Raw genomic sequence first — 14,392 nt, forward strand, 5'->3', positions numbered from 1 at the left:
TAGAATATTTCTAAAATACGACACTGAATTTAGCGCTTTTATATATGCATGAAGGTATTGTCATGTGAGAGTACCTTTAAGAAATGCGTGTTTAAGAAATGTACCTTGAAGAAATGGGTGTTTATCAGTGATGTCAGAGTGTGGGTGGAACTGGGCTGTATGTCAGCTTTTTACTTTCGTTTTAGGCTGTTTGCTGCAGGGTGTGTTTTAGTTTCATTTTCAGAGCTGGATAGCTGCAGTCACAGCCAGAAAGGGTATTAGACTCTCTCTCTGTAATCTAAAACCTGTAAATCGATCCTTTGGTGATTTAAAACTAATAACTGCTCTCAGTAGTGACTTTAAACTGATGTGCTTTTGTTAAAGGTTTTGTTTTTAAATCTTATGGATGTTAAAAGGACAGCTTACAGATTACTTAGTGTTGTATTCTTTGGGGTTGTATTTGAATTAATGGTTGCTAAGATGTTCACTATTTGTTTTAAAAAGGTTAACTTGAGTTAATAGAATAAACATTGTTATGCTTTAAAAAATACTTTTCCATCTCTGCTGTACCACGCCTGTAGAGTGGGCCGTGTGCTCCCCATACCACAATCTATTAAAAGTTGTGGGTCAGGTGAACTCCATGATACCCTTTGGGGTTCTCTAATCCCTGACCCATAACAGTATGAATAAAATATATTAAAATTAACTTCTCACCAAAATATACAACACATTTGTGGTTTTCAGGGGTATGTTCCTTTGACAATGATTTGAGAATAAATACATCAAAATGATATTAATATGACAATTCAGCCCTAACATCCAGGAAGCATTTCATCTACAGAAGCTGAGGAATCTCAAAACAAATATTAACATATTAATTGTAAGATGAATTGTTAGTCTTTTAAAATATTTACTGTCTGCCATAAAATAATAGGTTGCAGTTGATCAGTACATACGGTGAAAATGTCCTTGTGCCCGCTCTGAAACATTTCTTCTGCATTTCCTTGAAGTACAAGAGCTTTTGAGCTTCCCTCGTCACCATAGAATGTGATGTAAGCCTGAGCAGTTGTACCTGCAGATGGTAGGTCACTAGTGAAAACAGTTACCTTCCATTTACCTACTATGGGGAAAATAGGAACATAATTAATTTCCATAGGCATGTAAAACATGTGATGCTAAATTTTACTGTGCAAAATTAAACTGATACTGCGCTAAGTTTTTGATGTGACTATGGTTACTTTTAGCTTTGACATCAATTATTTAGAGCTATCATTGAGAGCTATCAATGATAAAGCATTTTTATTTTGAGAAGTCAAGATGGTTACTATGTTCTACTACCAGATTTCACAAGACAGAACGAAGTAGGACAGGAGAGCAAGTAATTCAATAAGAGTGATTGGGTACCATCAACCTTAATCTGGAAAAGTCTCTTCTGCGCGATAGGTGAGACTGGGGGTGATCAAATAAATAACCCACAGTTTTGTGTCCTTCACAGGAATGAGATGGACGAAAGATTGAGTGACCGTCATTATAGCTGGTGACTTATCTCAAACGTACGAAGAGCAAGTGAAGGAAAAGAACGATATACTCATAGAGTGGTGGTGATGTCATTCAGCCAGTCAAATCTATAATCATCTCTCCGCAGGAGCAACTCAGCCGGCCTCCCTCCTCAGCCACTTCCTCACAGTACTGCTAATTATTTCTCTTTATATAAGTATCCAATTCTCTTTTGAAAGGAAAATTGAATCTGCTCACACCACACTCTCTGGCAATGTATTCCAGATCCTGTTGAATCACTGTGCAAAGTAACCTCTCCTCATGTCACCTTTGGGGCTTTTACTATTCTTCTTAAATCAATATCCTCTTCTGCCAATTAAGAGTTTCTCCCTATCTGCTCTGTCTAGACCGCTCATGATTTTTAACAATCTCTGACAAATCTACTCTCAAACTTCTCCAGTGAGATCAATCCCAGCTTCTCCAATCTGAGTGTCAATCCCGAATCGGCGAATCCCTCACCGTTTCTCATTGGAATTATTGTGTTCCAGCTGGCGCCGGTGTTAGCCCCTTAACAGTCGTTGAATTGGTCCAGGTGTGGCGCCAATTTTGCTGTCGTAGAACTCTGCCAATCCTGCCCTAATGTCAACACTTAGTCTCAGGAACAGAGAATTCTGCCTGGTGAGTTTGTGTGCATGTGTGTGTGAGAGAGAGGGAGAGAGATGGTGTGTGGGTGCATGTGTGAGAGAGAAAGAGAGAGAGAAGGAGGGAGAGTGTGCGTGAGGGATGGAGAATGTATATGTGTGTAAGATAGAGAGAATCATAGAGTCATAGAATCATACAGCACAGAAAAGGTCCTTCGGCCCATCGCATCTGCGCAGGTCAAAAATGACCACCTAACCATTCTAATCCCATTTTCCAGCACTTGGCTCATAGCCTTGCATGCCATGGGATCGCAAGTGCACATGTAAATATTTCTTAAATGTTATGAGGGTCTCTGCCTCCCCACCCTTTCAGGCAGTGTATTCCAAACTCCCACAACCTTCCAGGTAAAAATGTTTTTCCTCACATCCCCTCTAAACCTCCTGCCCCTTAACTTAAATCTATGCCCCCGGTCATTGACCCCTCCAGCAAGGGTAAAAGATGATGTGCTGGATTCTCTGGTCCCCCAGCCGCGTGTTTCTTGGCGGCGTGCCATTCACTAGCAGTGGGATTCTCTCTTTCCGCTGCTTGTCAATGGGATTTTCCATTGAAGCCACCCCATGCCGCCGAGAAACCCATGGCATTCAGGGAAGATTGACCATATCATGATAGAATTTTTCATTGGCATAGAAAGTGAGGCAGTCCAATCTGAAACTAGGGTCCTTAATCTAAGCAAAAGAAACTGCAAAGGTAGGAGGGGTTGGCTGATTAGGAAACTTAATTGAAAGGCATTATGATGGATAGGCAATCGCTAATATTTAAGAAACAAATGCATGCATTGCAACAACGTATATTGCTTTCTGGCACAAAAACACAACAGACAAAGTGACCGAACCATGGTCAATAAAAGAAGTTAAAGGGGTGGCACGGTGGTGCAGTGGTTAGCACTGCTGCCTACTGCGCTGAGGAGCCAGGTTCGATCCTGGCCCCGGATCACTGTCTGTATGGAGTTTGAACATTTTCCCCATGTCTGCGTGGGCTGCGCCCCCACAATCCAAAGATGTACAGGTTAGGTGGATTAGCCACACTAAATTGCCCCTTAATTGGAAAAAAATAATTGGGTACTCTAAATTTATTTTTAAAAATTAAAAGTTAAAGTTAGTATTAGATTCAAAGAGGAGTTATATCAAGTTCCCAGAAAAAGTAGCAACACAAAGGATTGGGAGACTGATTAAGAGGGGAAAATAGAGTATGAGAATAAATTTGGACGGAATATAAAAGCAGACCGTAAGAGCTTCAAAAGCTTCTCTAGAATGTAAAAAGAAAAATTAGTGAATACAAATATAGGCCCCTTACAGTCCGAAATGGGAGAATTGATAATAGAGAACAAGGAAATGGCGGAGCAATTAAACTGGGAAGAATAACTTACCAGAAATTCTAGAGAAACATGGATCAAGTCTTGTGAGAAGGACGAATTGAAGGAAAGTAGTATTACGAAAATAATTTTGGAGAAATTAATGGGACTGAAAGAAAATAAATCCCCAGGGTCACATAATCTCCATCCTAGTATATTAAGGAAGTGGCCATGGAAATAATGAATGCATAGGTTGTCATCTTCCAAATTTCTGTAGATTCTGCAGTCCCTGCAGATTGGAGAATCCCAAATGTAATTGTACTATTTAAGAAAGTAGGAGAAAAAAGACCAGCTAACCTAACTTTAGAATCACAGAATCATAGAATTTACAGTGCAGAAGGAGGCCATTCGGCCCATCGAGTCTGCACCGGCTCTTGGAAAGAGCACCCTACCCAAGGTACACACCTCCACCCTTTCCCCATAACCCAGTAACCCCACCCAATACTAAAGGCAATTTTGGACACTAAGGGCAATTTATCATGGCCAATCCACCTAACCTGCACATCTTTGGACTGTGGGAGGAAACCGGAGCACCCGGAGGAAACCCACGCACACACGGGGAGGATGTGCAGACTCCGCACAGATAGTGATCCAAGCTGGAATCGAACCTGGGACCCTGGAGCTGTGAAGCAATTGTGCTATCCACAAGGCTACCATGCTGGCTACCGTAGGGAAAATGCTACAGCCTATTCCAAAGATGTGATATCAGGCAAAATATAAACAGGATTAGGCAAAGCCAACATCGATTTATGAAAGGGGAGCAATGTCTTGCTGCAGTTATACAGGGTCTTGGTGAGGCTGGACCTGGAGTATTGTATGCAGTTCTGACCTCCTTACGAAAAGAAAATATATACTTGCCATAGAAGGAGTGCAGCAAAGGTTCATCAGACTGATCCCTGGGGTGGCAGGGTTGTCATATGAGTAGAGATTGGGTCGACCAGGCCTGTATTCACTGGAGTTTAGAAGAAAGAGAGGGCGTCTCATTAAAATCTGACAGTGCTGGACAGACTTGCTGCAGGGACGATGTGTCGCCTGGCTGGGATCTAGAACAAGGGGTCTTGGTATCAGGATACAGGCTAGGCCATTTAGCATAGAATTCCCAGTGCAGAAGGAGGCTATTCGGCCAATGGAATCTGCATTAACCCTCCAAAAGAGCACCCTAACCAGGTCCACCCACCATCCATCCCGCCCTATCCCCGTAACTTAACTTGCACACCACTGGACACTAAGGAGCAATTTAGCCTGGCCAATCTACCTAACATGCACATCTTTGGGCTGTGGGAGGAAACCAAAGCACTCAGAGGACTGTAATGAGGAATTTTCCACCTCATAAGGCTCTGGAGGCCAAGTCATTGGATGCATTGAAGAAAGAAAGAGATCGATTTCTCGACACAAAATGCATCAAGGGGATGGGGAGAGAGCAGGAGTGTGGCATTGAGCTGGAGGATCAGCCATGATCACAGTGAATGGCAGAGCAGGCTCAATAGGCCAGATAGCCTACTCCTGTTCCTATTTTCTATGTTTTTATGTTTCTTTATGCTCTTGACATGCCTCGCACCTCTTGACGATGACTTCAAAATCATTGTTCATACCAAGCTCATAGACTGTCGCTCTTATGAGCCTTCTCAACCAATCTATGCCCATATGCGAGTGATGAAGTTGTTGAAGAATATCAGGTTACAAATAATCTAGTATGGTGATCTGGCTGCCTTTAAAAATAACTGCCCAGGAAATGCCTAGATAAGACCAAAATGGGCTCGCTCACATGTTAGTGGCCATTGAATTGAATCAAACCATCCTTGGATGATGGTTTTCTACAGCCGCTGTACTGTAGGATCTTTTGTCATTTCTTCTTGTAGCTGCTGGCATTTGTGTTGCCAAACATATATCAGATTAGTTGTCGTACTGGCATTCTACTGCAAGCGTAATGTTGCATCTCCCTTGAAATTGCCAATTTTGTCAAAACATTCTAGGTATTTGATGTTAGCTCATGAACTGAAGTGATAGGAGGAATTCTGAGCTTGATCTGAAATATGAGGTCTAACTGATTTCCTGGATGCTCTGTAGTGCGAGGTCACAATATGTCAATTTATCTACAATCGCTGGGCCTTTAGTCTCCATGGTGTAGAACATTTTTAATACCCAGAAGGATTGTACTTGCACTCTGCGACTATGGATCTTGCACCTGAAATTAGTGAACTATTGTATGCTGAAAGTTTCACAGTAGTAGATTTCACCTTAACTTTCCATGTCTTTTAAAATCCTCAGAGGTAGGTTATTGGCCCACTCATCCAACTTGTATGTATCTCTCTCCAGTCTCTCTGTGTCCTCCCAACAACTTGTCTCATCATCTAATTTGCAAACATCAGCTAGGCTCCAGTGAGAATTGAACTTGTGACCCCCGGTTTACAAGACCAGCTCTCTAACCACTGAGGTATGGAACCAACTGTCATTCTTATTGTTTGGTGAGACCAGTTGTATATCTGTTTGGATAAGTACATGGTTCTTTGTAATTGCACTCTAGTGCATTGTCTCTGCCAATGGCCCTTTCTGTCACGTCTTACAAAATTGGTGGAAAGCTGGGTTTTTCCTTGGTACATGCAGAAGGTTACAACCTCCACATGTCTTGTCGGGTTTGGATGTTCTTGTGATTGCGTCAGCAGTTGGAGTTGTACTTAGGACCAATAAGCTTTGTCAACCTGCAAGGATCGCTTTGTACTTGCGTCCATCCTTGAGTAGCTCTTCAATGCTATTTGATTAGGTCTTGTCAAGCAGATCTTTCTGGAATGCTTCCATGGAAGTTGGTGAGGTCACCAGGTCAATAATTGTCTGCTAGCTCTGTATTTGAAAAATCAGGGTACTGACCCTATTCTCTGCATCTGCTGACGAAATGGTCTATGGATACTGTAGACTGTTGTCAAAATGTCATGAACTCAGGTCGATCAATACGGGTGTTTAACCTGATTCTGAGCCGGTCTTCAAATGTAGTCCATTCCTTTTGGGATCCTTTAGCTCTTCTGCCTTTAGTCCAGACGTGTTCAGCCTGCGTAGACCTTCATTCATGATGGCCACTTGATTATTTATGCCTTGCTTGTCGATTTCAGTAACACCTGAATCAAGAAACTAAAGCTCTGTATGCTCTTTAAATAGTTTGAGTTCGGATAGGAGGTTTGTTCCATCTGAATTCAAACTGGTTAATTATGTGGACATTTTGACAATGGGCCGTAATTTCTGTGGAGTAGCAATCATGGTCAGATTGCCACACTTACACTAAAAAGCAGCCATACCTTTCTCACCTAACCTCCCAAGTCGGAACATATGAGAATAATGCAGCGGAGTGGGTTCCTGAAACCTTTGGTTGAGTACAGGAAAGTCATAGAACCATATAATCATAGAATTTACAGTGCAGAAGGAGGACATTTGGCCCATCGCATCTGCACCAGCCCTTCAAAAGAGCGCCCTAATTTTTTTATTTTTTATTTTAGTGTACCCAATTCATTTTTTTCCAATTAAGGGACAATTTAGCATGTTCAATCCACCTACCTTGCACATCTTTTGGGTTGTGGGGGCAAAACCCAAGCAAACACAGGGCGAATGTGCAACTCCACATGGACAGTGACCCAGAGCCGGGACCGAACCTGGGACCTCGGCCCCGTGAGGCAGCAGGAAGAGCACCCTAATTAAGCTCACATCTCCACAGACTCCGCAAAGACAGCAGCCCAAGCCGGGAATCGAACCTGGCACCCTCGTGCTGTGAAGCAACAGTGCTAACCGTTGTGCTACCAAGCCACCAGGGGAAAGGAAAAATCCCTTTTTTGTAGGACTAGTTGGGGGGCGAGAGGAGAAGGGCAGGATGAGGGGGTCGGGGTGTGGGGTAGGATGAGTCGGGGGGTTGGGTAGCCAGTGGGGATGGTCAGTGAAGCAGAAGGAGTAATGATCAGTGGAAGTGTGGGTGGTGATCAGTGTGGTGGGGATTGGTTGCTGAAGTTAGTCAGGGCAGTGGAAGGGTTGCTAGGAGATGGGGGGGGGCATGTGTTTTTGGGAGGGTAGTGTAGTCAGGATGTCTGGTGGAGGGATTAGGGGAAGGGTAGTCGGATCAGGGAGAAGTATGTGGTGAGGGTTGTATTTGGGGGTCCCGTGGAGGATCAGGGGTTGGTCAGGGGCTGAAGGTGTAGTTGGAGTGAGGGGAGGATAATGGGGGGGGGGGGGGGGGGGGGGGGGGGGAGGGGGGGGTGTCCGGGGGGGGGGGGGGGGGGGTGTCCCTCGAAGGGTATGGGCTAGAAGTGGGTTTAATTCTTCTAACTTTTCCTGGGTCACTATTCCTTTAAGACAGTCAGAATCATTCAAAGACTATGATTTGAATTGAAGTATCAGATGGTTCCCAGCGCAGGGCAATTAAACTTCCTGGGCAATTGTCATGCAATGATCTGCGCTGGAATGCTGTTTTCGGCTTAAGTTGGAGTTTGGTGACTGAGGAAGTTTGGTTAGGAGGGAACAAGGTGATCCTTTCATTTTTTATCTTTCCTCAGGGAGACGAGTGCGCAGCCTTGGTAAGTAGGATCTAAATGTGGACGCCAGTGGAGGCCAAGTCCTTGAACATTTTCAAGACTGAAATTGATCGGCTTTTACCTCCCGGGAACGGAAACCGCTGGACCAGCGAGGGACACCCTGTACTGTGCAGCGGGCAGAGTTTGAAACAGAAATCCAGGAGTAACGTCACAGGAAAACAGCAAGTTCATTAGTTAGTGAAGAGCTGCTGTCAGGGATTTCTCAGAGCGACTACAGGACATTCTGGAGGGGGAGGGTGAACAGCCAGTAGTCATGGTACACACCGATACAAACGACAGAGATAAAAAAAGGGATGATCTCCTAAAAGCAAAATATAGGGAGTTAGGTAGTCAGTTGAAAAGTAGGAGCTCAAAGATAGTGACCTCAGTAATATTACCAGTGCCATGTGCTAGAGTAGAAACTGCAAGATATATCAGACAAATATGTGGTGAAGAGGTGATGTGCGGGGAGGTGGAACCAGTTCAAGGGTTACACTTAATCAGGAGGGGGACTGATGTCCTAGGGAGAGTACTTGCTCAAGTGGTTGGGGAGGATTTAAACTAAAATGGTTTAAACTAATGGGAGTCTATGAAAGGAGTCAAAGGAGGAGGAATCAAAGAAAGAACAAAAGACAGTAATGGGAATAAGAAAAGTGACAGGCAGAGAAATCAAGGGCCAGAATTAAAAGGGCCTCAGTGAAACATAGTGGGAACAGAGCAAGTAATGGTAAAAAGACAAGCCTTAAGGCTTTGTGCATTAAGGCGCAGAGTGTTCGCAATAAAATGGATGAATTAACCGCGCAAATAAATGTAAACAGGTATGATATAGTCGGTATTACGGAGACATGGCTGCAGATTGACGAGGGATGGGAACTGAACACCCAGGGGTATTCAGTATTTAGGAAAGACAGACAAAAAGGAAAAGCTGGTGGAGTTGCATTGCTAGTTAAAGAGGAAATTAACATAATAGTGAGGGAGCATATTCGCTTTGATGATGTGGAATCAGTATAGGTAGACCTGAGAAACACTAACGGGCAAAAAACATTAGTGGGGGTTTTACATAGACCTCCAAACTGTAGTGGTTATGTTGGGAATGACGTTAAGAAGGAAATCAGAGAAGCATGCGACAAAGGAACATCTGTAATTATGGGTGACTTTAATCTGCATATAGATTGGGCAAATCAAATTAGTAACAATATTAAAGAGGAGGAATTCCTGGAGTGTATACAAGATGGTTTTCTGGACCAATACATTGAGGAACCAAATAGAGAACAGGATATCCTAGACTGGGTATTGTGTATTGAGGAAGAAATAATTGGCAATCTGCGTGTGCGAGCCACCTGGGGGATAAGCGACCAAAATATGATAGAATTTTCATCAGGATAGTGAGTATCAAATTAGATTCTGAGACTCGGGGCCTGAATCGTAATAAAGGAAATTACGATGGTATGAGTCATGAATTGGCGATTATGGATTGGGAAACATTACTTGAAGGGATGATGGTGTATCGGCAATGGTAAATATTCAAAAAGCGCATGGATCAACTCTAACAATTTTTTATTCCTGTCTGGTGCAAAGGTAAAATGGGAAGTTGACCAAACCCTAGCTTAAAAGGGAAACTAGAGACAGTATTAGATCTATGGAAGAGGCATACAAATTGGCCAAGAAAAACAACAGACCTGAGGATTGTGAGCAGTTTAAAATTCAGCAAAGGAGGACCAAGGAATTGATTAAGGAAAAAATAGAGTATGAGAGCAATCAGGCGGCACGGTGGTGCAATGGTTAGTACTGCTGCCTCATGGCACCGAGGACACGGGTTCGATCCCAGTCACTGTCCGTGTGGAGTTTGCACATTCTTCCTATGTCTGGGTGGGTCTCAACCCCACAACCGAAAGATGTGCCTGGTAGGTAAATTGGCCATGCTAAATTCCCCTTTAATTGGAAAAAAAGAATTGGGTACTCTAAATTTACTTTAAAAAGATAAAAAAGAGTACGAGAACAAGCTTGCAGAGAACATAAAAACTGACTGTAAAAGTTTATATAGGTATGTGAAGACAAAAAGATTGGTGAAGACAAATGTAGGTCCCTTACAATCAGAACCAGGGGAATGGCTGACCAGCTAAATACACGCTTTGGTTCTGTCTTCTCAAAGGAGGACATAAATAACGTGCCAGGAATATTGGGGATCACAGGGTTTAGTGAAAGGGAGGAGCTGAAGGAAACCAGTATTAGTGGAGAAATGATGTTGGGGGAAATGGATGGGTTTGAAATCTGATAAATCTCCAAGGCCTGGTAACCAACATCCCAGGGAACTTAAAGAAGTGGCTCTAGAAATAGTGGTGCATTGATGTTCAGCTTCCAAGATTCTATAGACTCTGGAATAGGTCCTACAGATTGAAGGGTAGCTAATGTAACTCCACTATTTAAAAAGGATGATAGAGAGAAAACAGGGAATTATAGACCAGTCAGCCTGATGTCAGTAGTGGGAAACATTTGAGTCGAGAGTCCATTATCAAAGACTTAATAGCAGAACACTTCAAAAACAATGGCAGAATCGGACAGAGGGAAATCATGATTGACAAAGCTATTGGAATTCTTCAAGGATGTAACCAGTAGAGTTGAGGAGGGGGAGCCAGTGGGTGTAGTTCTTTGGACATTCAGAAGGCCTTTGACAAAGTCCCACAAAAGAGATTAGCATGTAAAATTAAAGCGTTCAGAATTGGGGATAATGTATTGAGATGGTTAGAAAACTGGATGACAGATAGAAAACAAAGAGTGGGAATAAACGGTTATTTTTATGAATGGCAGGCAGTGACTACAGGGATTAGTGCTGGGACCCCAGCTATTAACATGATATATTAATGATTTAGGTGAGGGAACTAAATTGAATAGCTCCAAATTTGCAGATAACACAAAGCTGGGTGGGAAGGTAAGCTGTGAGGAGGACACAGAAATATATCAGTGTGATTTGGACAAGTTGAGTGATTGGGCAAATGCATGGCAGATGCAGTATATTGTGGATAAATGTGACATTGTCCACTTTGGTAGCAAAAACAGGAAGGCAGATTACTATCTGAATGGCTATAAATTAAGAAGGGAGATAGTGCAATGAAACTTGAGTGTCCTCATCCACCAGTTGCTGAAGTTAAGCATGCAGGTGTAGCAGGTGGTGAAGAAGGCAAATGGTATAGGTCTTCATAGCGAGAGGATTCAAATATAGGAGCAGGGATGTCTTGCTACAAGTATCCATGGACTTGGTGAGGCCACATCTGAATAGTGTGTACATTTGATCTCCTTGGCTGATGAAGGATGTACCTGCTCCAGAGGGAGTACAGCAAAGGTTTACCGGACTAATTCCTAGGATGGTAGGACTGACCCATGAGGAGAGATTAAGTCGGTTAGAATTGGACTGAGAGAGGGGATCTCCTAGAAATCTATAAAATTCTAACAGAACTAGATATGGTAGATGGTGGGTTAGGCCACAGTCTAAGGCTACGGAGTAGACCACTTAGGACTGTGATGAGGAGCAATGTCCTCAACCAGAGAATGGTCAGCCTGTGGAATTTGCTACCACAGTAAGTAGCTGAGGCCAAAACATGTTATAAGGAGTTAGGTAAAGCACTTAGGGCAAAAGGGATCAAAAGAAATGGGGTTAAGAAGGGAACAGGCTATTGGGTTGGATGATCAACCATGATCATAATGAATGGCGGAGCAGGCACAAAGGGCCAAATGGCCTCCTCCTGCTCCTATTTTTATGTTTCTATGTAATCCTTTCGTAGGGACTTCCAGGGGGTAACACAGCACAACACAACACCATCACCACCCCCATCCCCCCAAAAAACCCAGTGATTGGGGGTTGTGGGTCATTGTCTCTTTAAACTTCCTTTTCCGACTGTACCGAGGATGAATATAATTTTAGTCGCTTTACCAAACGTCTTCCTGTTATTATAGAAACCACTTCTGGCTTTGGCTCAATTTTGATGAGGGTTTTTGTTTATTTTTGGTTGATTCTACTTTTTTCGAGATTGATCTGGCCCACACCCTGGACACTCGCCTTTTGTGACTGAGCTAGCCTGGTGCTGGTCCTCTCGATGCATTCACTGAATTGGCAGACTACGCACTGTATTCTCAACACAAGGATCTGTATGCTTACCATGGGCGAAATTCTCCTACCCGCCCCGCCACATTTCTGCCCCGACCGGCCGACGGGAGTCTCCGTAACACCGGCCGGTCAATGGGGTTTCCCATTGTGGGGCAGCCCCACGCCGTCGGGAAACCCCCGGGCGCCGGCAAAACGGAGACTCTCGCCGGCGGAGAATGATGCCCCATATCTTTACTTGAGCACTATCCCAGCCTCTATCTTCAAAGGTTTGCTAGGAAATCATTACTCTGTATTTTCAATACTCTACGATGATGCAAACTTGTTGCAATCTAAGCAAAACATTGAGTATCATCTCTTGCCATCTAGCATGATCGGGTTGTTCACCATATTGTGCCTGTACTTAATCTTGCTACCACACTGATTGGCCACCACTGTGCACCATGTTATGCTTTTATAATGCTTTTATAATATAAAGGCACCAATTACTCATCAGGGATTGTGTAAACACATTGTGGGTTCATTTGTTGAAACCAGATCATGTCAAAATGGACATCAGCAGCAGAATCTAAACTGGATGAGCCATGTAAATATGATGGCTACAAGAACAAGTCAGAGGCTAGGAATTCTGAAGAGAGTAACTTGCCTCCGGACTCCTCAAAGCCTGTCCACTGGCGACAAGGCACAAGTCAGGATTGGGATGGAATACTCTCCACTTGACTGCAGCTCCAAAAACACTCAAGAAGCTTGATGCCTTCCAGGAACACCTGCTTGATTGACACCCATCTACAAACATTCACTCCCTCCACCACTGGCGCACAGTGGCAGAAATGTGTGCCATCTGCAATATGTATTGTAGGAACTGACCAAGGCACCTGAGACAGCACCTTCCAAACCCACGATCACTGTCATCTGGAAGGCCAAGATAACAGATGCAAGGGAACAGCACCAGCTGGAAGTTCCCCTCCAACCCACACGCCATCCTGACTTGGAAATATATTGTCGTTCCTTCACTGTCGCTCGATCAAAATCCTGGAACTCTCACTAACAGCACTGTGGGTGTACCTACTACATCACATGGGCTGCAGTGGTTCAAAGAGGCAGCTCACCACCACTTTCCCAAGGGCAATTAGGGATGGGCAATAAATGCTGGTCTAGCCATCATCCCACGAATTAATATATTAAAAATGAGCTCAATTAACACACCATGGTTTTACAAAACCATTCATGGATTAAGTCACAGTTGCAGAATTCAGGAACTTCATATAACTGCTTAATATATCATTTCACATAACAAGCCAAGTACATTCAGATACCAATTTTTAAAAATCATGACATAAAAAGAAGCTTTTTTTATTGGACACATTTAATTCACAATCCATATCAGAGGAATACAACTGTCCTGAGGATAACAATTGAAAGAAATTAAAATCAATTTTTATGCTTAATGTTGTGACAAACATATTATAAACTCTTAATTTATGACATATGATAATAAATCAAACAATTACAGTATATGAATTAAGAGATCATTGCTTAAACATCACCTTGCATACTAAACTAGATGGTAAAACCAGGAACTGGCAAAAGCTTCAATTGCTTAAAAATCACTATTGGCCTTCCCAAAATGACAAAAGATAAAAATATATCGCTACAATAATAATAGCTTGCATTTTGCATAGCTCATTTAACAAAGGAAAAGATCCCTAGGCTATCACTGTCTTACTATTCAATGTGCACAAGTATTCTGAATGTGGTTTGTATAGGTTAAAGCACAACAATAAACCCAGGCTGAAAGTGGAATTCATTTACTGACTCAGCCACAATTACTTTGTCCTCGTTTTGTTGCTAAATGCATTAATATCAGATGTAACAGACCAAAACCAATCATGATGGTTCTCCTCGTGTTAAAGTACACTGAAGGTGTGTTTATGAATCTTGGAAACTTCGGTTTCTAACGGAACTGTTTGGTGTTTAATGCAAAGAACACATAGAATGCTGAAGTTTCCTTTCCCAGAGCATTATCAATTTTTTTTCCCCGGATAGTCAATATTACAGCTTGGCAGATGATATGTGGAAATAATTTTGTTAACTGACTGAATCCTTCATTTCTGAAGATGCGTTAACTGGAGATGGCAGAGTCTTGTTTGGAAAATCAGATTGTTCACAACTCACATTTGTTCACAGTTAAATTGCCAATCCCGTATCTTCCCCATT

The sequence above is a fragment of the Scyliorhinus torazame genome, chromosome 11 (genome assembly GCF_047496885.1).
Source record: "Scyliorhinus torazame isolate Kashiwa2021f chromosome 11, sScyTor2.1, whole genome shotgun sequence".
Classification (NCBI taxonomy): Eukaryota; Metazoa; Chordata; class Chondrichthyes; order Carcharhiniformes; family Scyliorhinidae; genus Scyliorhinus; species Scyliorhinus torazame.